We start from the raw sequence: 9,928 nt of genomic DNA, 5'->3' as shown, positions 1-9,928 counted from the left end.
TCACAGAGACTGGATTAATTTATGAAGTTGTTGCCATGAGATAATCTTTCAATATGAAGCCAAAAATATCCCCTGAATTCGTCTTAAAACCAAACAATAGTTTAACATATCACATTTGCTTTTATTATTATGCTCTTAGAAGAGCTATCTACATAGACTCAAAGTGACAACAGCAATGTGAATGATTAGATAGGTACCTTAAGGGTCAGTGACTTTATGTTTCAGCTGTTGTTCAATGTTGTCGATTTAATTCAGACTCGTAGCAATCCTACATAGGATTTCCAAGGATGGTTGGTGAGTTTGAACCAACAAATTTGTGGTTAACAGTCAAGTCTAATCAGCATAACACCAGGTATTTATGTTGTTGTTGTTCAGTGCTATCGAGTTGGTTGCAACCCATAATAAACCTGTATAGGGTTTCCGAGGAGCGTTTGGTGAGTTTGAACCACAGACAATGTGTTTCAAACTGATGTCGCAGTCCAGCACAGTAACCCACAACACCACACCAGGACTCTGGACTGTACGTTAATGAGGGAGAAAAAACTCAGAATAGGAGGATGAGAATGCTTACCCAACCCAAATAATGTAATCAATATCACTAAATTGTACATGTAGGAATTATTCAATTGGTGTATGTTCTATGTATGTTCTTAATAATAATAATAAAAAAAAAATCAGTTCCCTCCTCATCATCCTATGACGTGCTATCAAGTTCATCATCTCAGCCACTTAGGACATGCTTCTATTTGCCTATGAATCTCTAATTACTTATAATGTTCCAAATGCAATTTGTTCTCAACATTGTTGGTCTATTAATTCTGCCCCGTATATCAATGTTAGGGGAAGTTACAATGGACTAATGGTGTGCTGTGCTTTCTAACAACTAAAATTCTTAGTCAGTGTGTTACATTTTCTACTGAGTCTTCTTTCACTGCTTTGAGTTAGTTTTATTTTTAAATCCTGGCCTATCTACTTTCTGAGCATGTCAGGGTCTTCTAAAAGTCATTTCACAACTATCCACCCCAGCATAGAATCAGGTGGATATGTGATAAGGATGATTTCTGTATCTTTACCTCATGCTGATAAAAATGTTTAGCAGGCCAGGCTTACAGACTTAGACCTTCTTCAAAGTTGACACTCATATATGACTCAGAAGTTATGGAGACAGTCATTCAGCTAGTCCACCTACCCACCAATACTCGCATCTCTATCTTGTCCACAGGAATATTATGAGAACTGCTAACTGCTATGCTTAAATTTTTTAAAGTGTTATCTCCCAGATTTTCCCACAACTAAGGCAGAATCCACTTTATGGAAACTGAGTTGGTTTAGTTTTTAACTAGGCATAAAAAGGAAATGAAGTTGGACTAATTGGACTTTTTAGTAAACCAACACTTGTTCTAGCGAGTACCATTTTCCTTTCTTGTTGTTGTTAAGTGCTGTGGAGTCAGTTCTGACTCAGAGCGACTGTGGATAGAGTTTCTGAGGCTTTAAATTCCGAGGTAGCAGAAAGCCTCATCTTTCTCCCATTTTCCTTTCTAAGTGCTCATAAATTGTTGCATCACTATTTTTTAAATTGACTTTTTTTTTTTTCCTTAAAAGCAAGCACTGTGTAACAGTTAAAACTCTGAAAATTCTGAATAAATATGGCTCATTTCTTACTCTCAACAACTTTATAGATAGAATTCAGGTCTTCAAGGATGAGCAATCTATTTTTGTTGATGTTGTTAAGTGCCATAAAGTCACTTTTGACTCATAGCAACTCAGTATAGCATTTTCAAGTTTCAACTATTGGTAGATAGTGGTTACGAGCTGGGCTACTAACCTCAAAGTCAGCAGTTTGAAACTACCAGCCATTCTGTGGGAGAAAGATGAGGCTTTTTGCTCCCCTAAAGATTTACAGCTTCAGAAACCTTATAGAGGGTTGCTTTGAGTCGCAGCCAACTCCACCTCACACTACCACCACCACCACCACCACCACCACCTTGTGGTTCAAACCGACCTTGCAGTCCTGCACTTATCCTACAATGTCAAATGAGTTCTCCATAAACAATCTATAAGACAGTTTAAAGACATGTTGGAGAGCCATTATATTCTCCCAGGACCTGGGTGATGGAACTGTAGAGTGGAGTGTTAGCATGGGAAGATGCACCTATTTCCTGGATACCTTTACTGGTCCAAGAAAAAGATGTCTGTGTTCTCCATCTCAGTGGGTCCAGAGTGGCTGCTGCTGGTCCTGCTCTGATAGCAGTGCAGATGTCTACCCCTCTTCATGCAGGAGGTGCATGCTTGGTGCTACACTGATATAAGATCCTGGGGAGAGATGACATTTGCATCCCCCATGCAGCCAGACCAGATGCCTCTATTCACAAAGAAATAGGGGTCAGTTCCTCCAGGGTAGTCAAACAATGGGCATGCTTGAAAGGAATCACTTTTTGCTCTGGGGCAATGGATTCTTGAAATAGCAACACCAGTCTCAATTGGAAGCTTGTTAGAAATGTAAATTCTTGGGTCACTCAAACCTTCTAAATAAATCAGAATCTCTGAAGATTTGGCCAAGCAATCTGTGTTTTAACATGCCTTCCAGGTGATTTTGATGCATGCTCAAGTTTGAGAATCACTGCTTAAGGGATTTGACAATTCAGTTTAGACGGCCCTGAGAATGGGTGGCCTGAGGTTGGTAACAGCTCTCCAAATTCAATTCAGCAAGTATTTTCTGGAGTGACTATTCTGCTAAAGGCAATGCACTAGGTGATAGAGGTGAGACAGAATGGGATAAAGCAAAGCTCCTATCTTTAAGTTGCTCACAACAAAGAAAGAATTATACACAGCCACAGGTGAAGAATCCTCCTGAGTCTATGGTGTGTTCAAAGGAAGATGCAAATCAGTCCAATTGAGCAAGAAGAGAACGAAAGTGAGAGTGAGTGAGGACTGACTCGTGCAACAGGTGACTTTTGTGATTGACCTTGAAAGATATGGGGTTTGGGTAGGTTGAGGACTCTCTTCCTTTTTGTGTAGTGCTTGAAATCACTTCTGGTGTGGTATTCCTTCCTAAGTGTGCATACATGCAGGTGCCTGAAACTCCATCACAAAAGCTCTTGTCAGATAGTCAATGACCTTGGCATAGTCAATTGCAGAAGTCTCTTCCCACTTCTGGTCTCATCCAATTTGTCTGCAGCATTTACACAGTTGTTCACACTCTCCTTCATATACACCTGACTGCTGAGAGACTCCACTCTTTCTTCCTTATGCTCTTGCCTCACAGACTAATCCTCCTCAGCTCAATATTGAAGTAACCCTAGGATCCAGTACTCAAAACTCCTCTTTCCTATCTTCACTCATTCCTGGGATGATCTCAAATAAATAAACATCATACCTAGATGATTCCAGGGCTTCCAGGCTGCACCTTTCCCTGAACTCCAGATTCCAATATAAATGCCTACTTACCATTTCAACTTTACTATCCAAACTTAACATGCCTCAACTTTGCTATCTCAAACTTAACATGCCCTAAGATGACTCATTTCCCACTCCATCATACCACCTCCTCCCTCATTAATTTTCATTTCTGTAAAAATAAACTAAATGCTTCTCAAATCTCTGGTCAAAACCTTAAAGTCAACTTTGGCTCCCCTCTTTGAAACTCTACATCCAAGTCAGAAAACAAAATTGCATTTCTTTGCTGGCAGCCCTCCAAGAGCTGCTCATCTTACTCAGCATAAACGTCAAATGTATCCTTATGACCTGAGTCTAAACAGCCTTCATGATGATCTCTTATCTCCTCCCTCTTCCTGGACCCACCACCATCCTCCCTTCCCTCAGTCCTATTCAGTTCATCTCAGGGCCTTTGCACAAGTAAGTATTACATTAAATGTGTTTCCTGACAAGCTATCTGCATTACTCATTCCCTCCCTTTCTTTAGATCTCTGCTTAAATGTTTCCTTATTTGAGAAGCTACCCTGGCCTCCCCATCTAAAAAAAAAATAAATAACCTCATGTTTTCTATCTAACTCAGTCTACTCTATGGTCTTTCATCATAGGTTATGTTTGTTTGGGTTTCTTTTCTCACATACTCCTTGAAGATAGAACCTTTGCTAGGTTCTAGAGGTGAGACATGGAGTAAAATATAAGCCCTATCCTTAATTTGCTCACAATGTAGATGGGAACAAACAGTTTAGGCAATAGCAGGCTAAGAATCAAACTGAATCTACAGTGTGTAAAAAAGAGAAAGTGAATCTGTCCAATTAAGAACAGAGAGAACCATTGGGAAGGTGGGTGAAGGCTGATTCATAGAACCTAGAACAGCTTCTTGTACAGAGAAAATGTTCAGTAAATATTCATCAAATTATTAATATCAGTACATGCCCATTTCTCCAAAATAGTGCACTCCTTGAGTATGATTGAAGTGCTTTACACAACTTTGCATCTACAGCATCTAAGTGCCTGTCATGTGTATTGAATTAATTGAGAAGATACTTGAAGTGTTAGAAGAACCTGAACTTAAACACAGAGAGGAGAACATAGGGATCCAAGGCCCATCTCATAATCTGATTTAGCTGGAGTAGAGGCCCATGTAATAAACATAATGGAGAAGCGTAGCCCTCAAAGAAACAGGCAGGGGTCATCTACTCTAGCCCATTTCACAATGTAATCATTCATAAGTCCTTGTATATAGATGGGAGTTTCAGAAATTCCGTTTCCTTTACAGTCAGAGATGAATTATTTGACCCAAGTTAATGTGATGCAGGATATAAGGTTTGCTCTCAAGTTCCCCTTTTTCTCTCTCTTATCCTCTGAATTGCAATCCCATTTCCCTCGGAGTTCTGCTTAATTTCCTGCTTTTCATGTTACTTGCTCTGCAGCACACCCCTGCAGGCAAAGAGCCAAACTTCACTGTCTAGATTTGTCCATCTTGAAGGCTATGCACTCCTGACTCTAGGGCCCCAGATGAGAAATAAGGTGGGAAGGAAAATCCCAGCTCAGCTCCCAGAACTGAGGAGAAGTGGCAAATAGCAATATGTCTGAAGCCTTGCTCAGAGGGCTGTTCTTATTAATTCCTCAACCATACCAGACACACTCAGAGACAAACTTTGCTTCAGAGCCTTTGTTTGATCTGCTTAACCATTTGTCATGGAGTCAGTTCCAATTCCTGGTAACCCTGTGTGTGTCAGAGCAGAACTGGGCTTCATCAGGTTGTTAATGGCTGTTTTGTTGGAAGTAGATCGCCAGACCTTTCTTCTGAGGTGGCTCTGGGTGAACTCAAACCTCTGATTTTTTGGTTAGTAACCAACTGTTTAAATATTTTCACTACCCAGGACTCTCCACTAAGCCCAGACTCTCCTATAGATTCTCCATCCAACTCTGGGGTTAATTCTCCATTTAGGTTTATACTGGAGTAAAACTGTATTTGACTCTGAGCACCAAAGCTTCACCTTCCTCCCCAAGTTTCTGAGATCTTTCCTGACCCTTCTCAGCTTCCTTTCTGATTTCAGGGTCCAATTTTTTCCCCATGTAACCATTCCTTCCACAGAATCATAGAACCTAACCTGGTACATTGTTCTATTCCTATGATTTAAGACTCTCACTGAGTCTGTAACATGTTCAGGCAGAGGGTGAATGAACCTGCAGGTGGCATTTCAATAGTAGCCACAGTGTGGTTGTAGGAATGCTTGAGGGGCTGCAGGGTCCTCTGACTTTGCCCCTCTTCACAGGTGAACCACCTACAATGCTGCCTATTTGCATCCCTCCCTACCCTCAATCTGTGACCAAACCTTATGCACACAGGGATTGGTGGCAGCAGTTGCATGTGTTTGCAGATGTCAGGTCTATGACTGAACTGAGCCACCCACTGCAGAATCTGATCTTCTCCGGACCTGGCGACTGCTAACTGAAGTGCTCATATCTTGCTGCACCTCTGAAATGGAACCATCATGATTGCATTGAACAGCACACAAACAACATTAGAAAATTTATAGCCTGCAAGAGTATCTGCAATAATGTTTTCTGTTTTTCTAAGACAGGCTGATTAAAAATATTAAAGATTGTGATGTCTTTCCCATCCCTGTCTTCTCTGTGTTTATCTTTTGCTGGAGGCACAGTTCATAGCTTAAGGCTGACATTTTCATTTAAAATTATTTAAACTATTCCAAATACAGGATCTGTATACAGGTGATTTTTCTTCGCTCTGTGGCCCCAGTTTAATACCAAGTCAGGACATGGAGAACTCATTGCAGGTGCTATTAATTTCTATGTGTCCATATTCTTTCCCCTGCTCCCAAGATTCCTCCCTATACACACAACCCACTGAGACAGCGTCCTAAGATTTATAGTATCTGCAACTCATGTGTTTTATGGGGTGAATATGAGCACTCTGCTTTTCTACCTCCCCTGCCTGTGTCAATAAACATCAGTCATAGTTTGACTCTGGGCACGAACAGGAACACAGCACCTCACAGACTAGACCAAGAGAAGAGAGGCATCTTAGGGACATGGCAAGGGCCACAGTTTGCCTTGCAGACAGGCTGAGAGAAGAAAGGAAAGACTTTTTGTAAGAGAAAAAATAAGGTGGGGCGGGAGGCAGAAATAATCCTCTCACAGGAATTCTGGTATGGCATTGTAGGATAAGCACAGGATTGCTAACCACAAGGTTGGCGGTTCAAAATCCACCAGCTGCTCTTTGGAAGCCCTATGTTGTTGTTAAGTGCCATCAAGTCAGTACTGACTCATAGCAACCTTATGCACAGCAGAACAAAACACTGCCCAATCCTGGGCCAACCTCACTACTGTTGCCACGCTTGAGTCCATCGATGCTGCCACTTGGCCAATCCATCTCATTGGGGGTCTTCCTCTTTTTCTCTGACACTCCACATTACCAAACATGATATCCTTCTCCAGCGACTGGTCCCTCCTGACAATATGTCTGAAGTATAAGAGATGAAGTTTGGCCATCTTGGCCTCCAAGGACCACTCTGGCTGCACTTCTTCCAAAATGGATCTATTAGTTCTTTTGGCAGCCCGTGACACTTTTAATATTCTCCTGCAACACCATAACTCAAAAGCACCAATTCTTCTACAGTCTTCCTTATGCACTGCCCAACTTTCACATGCATATGAGGTTATTGAAAATACTATGGCTTGGGTCAGGCACACCTTTGTCCTCAAGCTGACATCTTTGCTCTTCAACACTTTAAAAAGGCCTTGTGCAGCAGATTTGCCTAATGCAATATGTCATCTGATTTATAGACTGCTGCTTTCATGAGTGTTGATAGTTGATCCAAGAAGAATGAAGCCCTTGAAAACTTCAGTCTTTTCTCCATTGATAAGAATGTTGTTTATTGATCCAGTGGTGAGGATTTTTGTTTTCTTTACATTGAAATGTAATCCATACCAATGATCTTCATCAGTAAATGTTTTAAGTCTTCTTCAATTTCAGCAAGCCCTATACAGGGTCGCTATTCATCAGAATTGACTCAAAAGCACTTAACAACAACAAGAATACTCTTACAAGTGACCTGAAGTACTTAGTGTCTAGTCACAAAAGGTAAAAAAAAAAAAATTTTTTTTCAATACTTGGTTGGAGATTGGTGTTGTGTGTTTGTGTTGTATGCTGTCGAGCCAGTTCCTACTCACAGGGACTCTGTATAGGGTTTCTGAAAATGGCTGGTGGGTTTGAATTTCTGGCCTTGTGGGTACCAGTCCAGTGCTTACCCTAGATTATGGGAGATTGGCAGAGGTGTGTAATGAGGGGAAGACTGGCAGATGGTAATTATAAGGAGCCCACCAAAGAGTCTCAGAGTTGGAAGTGAGAGGCAATGATAGATTTCTCCAGGTTATCACTTCCAGGTACACTTCTGCCATTCAGGCCTGATGACCTTGTAGTTCTACCTGAAGTCCACACCTGCTACTGGAGACTGTCACAGTCCTCTTGCACCTTGCGATGAGAGAGGGATTCTCAGAGTCAAATCCCCCATATGATTCATGTGACTCTTCTGATTCAGTACCTGGGGAACATGAACATTATAGACATCATGTCCCTTCTTCAAGCAGATTTTGAAGCCAATGTTAGGCAAAGGTTTGGCATGGCAAAGGCTCATGTTTCACATACAACCATGGGAGCTGGAGTTATGAAACTTTGTTGTTGTTAAGTGCCATTGAGGGAGTTCTGGCTCATAACAATCCTGTACAGGGTTTCCAGGGACAGCTAGTTTGAACCACTGACATTGCAGTTAGTAGTCCAGTGCTGGTCCTGCAGCAATATACCAGGATTTAAGGCAACACAAACTACTTTCTCCGGTAGTGTAGTGGTTATGGATCAGGCTGCTAATGTCACGGTCAGCAGTTCTAAACTACCAGCAGTTCTGCGGGAGAAAGATGAGGCTTTCTGCTCCCGTAAAGATTTATAGCCTTGGAAACCCTGTACAGGTTCACTATGAGTCGGAATCGACTCCATGGCACATAACAACAACAACAAACTACTTTCTGGTATATGTTCTATACCAATATACATTATACTAATGCACCAAAAAGGGAATGTTCTGTAAGGCCCTGGGACCTTAATTATTACTAGATAAGAGTTCTTGATTTTTTTTTTTTTTTTAATAAATCCACTGTCTTCCTTCTATCTCTTTCTTCCCTCTCCTCTTCTTCCTCTCTTTAGTTCATCCCCTTCTATTCCACTACCACTGGACATGGAAGACTGAATGCAACAGATACCGATGGTGATCCTGGAACCCTGAGCATCCGAGGATAGGACAGAAAGGTTGATTGAGGACAAGGAAGCTGAACAGGAGCAGTGAAAGGGAAGAATAATTGGTGGGCTGTGGGCTCATATGGAGTAGCATAGTCATCTTGAGTTTTTGTGAGCAGCTATTGATTGATATTTCTGGTATAGCACTGTAGTTGATAAGTGCAGGACTGCAAAATTGGTTTGAACCACAGTGTTGGTGGTTCCAATTCACCAATCACTCCTTGGAAACTGTACACAGGGTCATTATGAGAAGGATCTGACTCAACAGCTTTTAGCAACAAGACAACAATACTGATACAACATCTTGGAGCACAGGACATAGTTGGATGTTGGCAGCAAGCTCTCCCCTTCTCCCATACTCTCCTAGAGTGTGGTCATCACCTGCACTCGCCAATCCAGCATCCAGTGGACTCTGCCTCTGTGCAGTCTCTGCTCTGCCTGGGTTTGGGCACTTGGCATAGTGCCCGTGCTTCTGAAGACATGTGAACCCGCTTATAACTACACTACACAAACAGGGAACTGAGAACTAACTGCATTCACACTTCTGGTTTCTACCACATCTGCCAGGAGACAGGTGGTGAGTGCCTGAGAATACACCAATATATAATCATCAAAACTAAATATAAATATGACACCACAATGTCTGAGAGAAAACAGACACTTTTAGCTTACAAAGCAACAAGACAGAGTGCCTCAAACAAGGGGCCAAAGTACAGAGTCAGAAAATATAATACCAGAAATGGTATCAGAACTACCTGATAATTAAAGAATGCCAATTGGGCAACTTAAACAGAGCGAGAGAAGGATTGAGAAAACTACAGACGAAGTCAAGGGAAACATACACAAAACTATGGAAAAAATCAGGAAACAAGTTGACAAAATAATTGAAAAAACAGGAACCATACAAAAAAAACAGACTATTTGTTGCGGACCGTGTAAGACTGGTCAGAGGTTCGAGGCCCTCTAGGGCCGAGTGTAACAAATGAGGCCACTGGTAGTTAATGGCAAATTGCTTTCATTTTAATATTCAGTTATATATATTAAATTAATACATGGAGCCTTTGAGAATCCACAGATAAATGTGATATTTTCCTAAAGCCTAAGACTAAAGGTTGCAAGGTCAAGCCTTTCTCCAAAAGGATTAACTAAAAATATCTTAGCTACTTCTCGGTTCTTTGTTCT

This window comes from Chrysochloris asiatica, unplaced genomic scaffold, assembly GCF_000296735.1.
Source record: "Chrysochloris asiatica unplaced genomic scaffold, ChrAsi1.0 scaffold00158, whole genome shotgun sequence".
NCBI classification, from domain to species: Eukaryota; Metazoa; Chordata; class Mammalia; order Afrosoricida; family Chrysochloridae; genus Chrysochloris; species Chrysochloris asiatica.
This window is presented reverse-complemented; position numbering follows the sequence as displayed.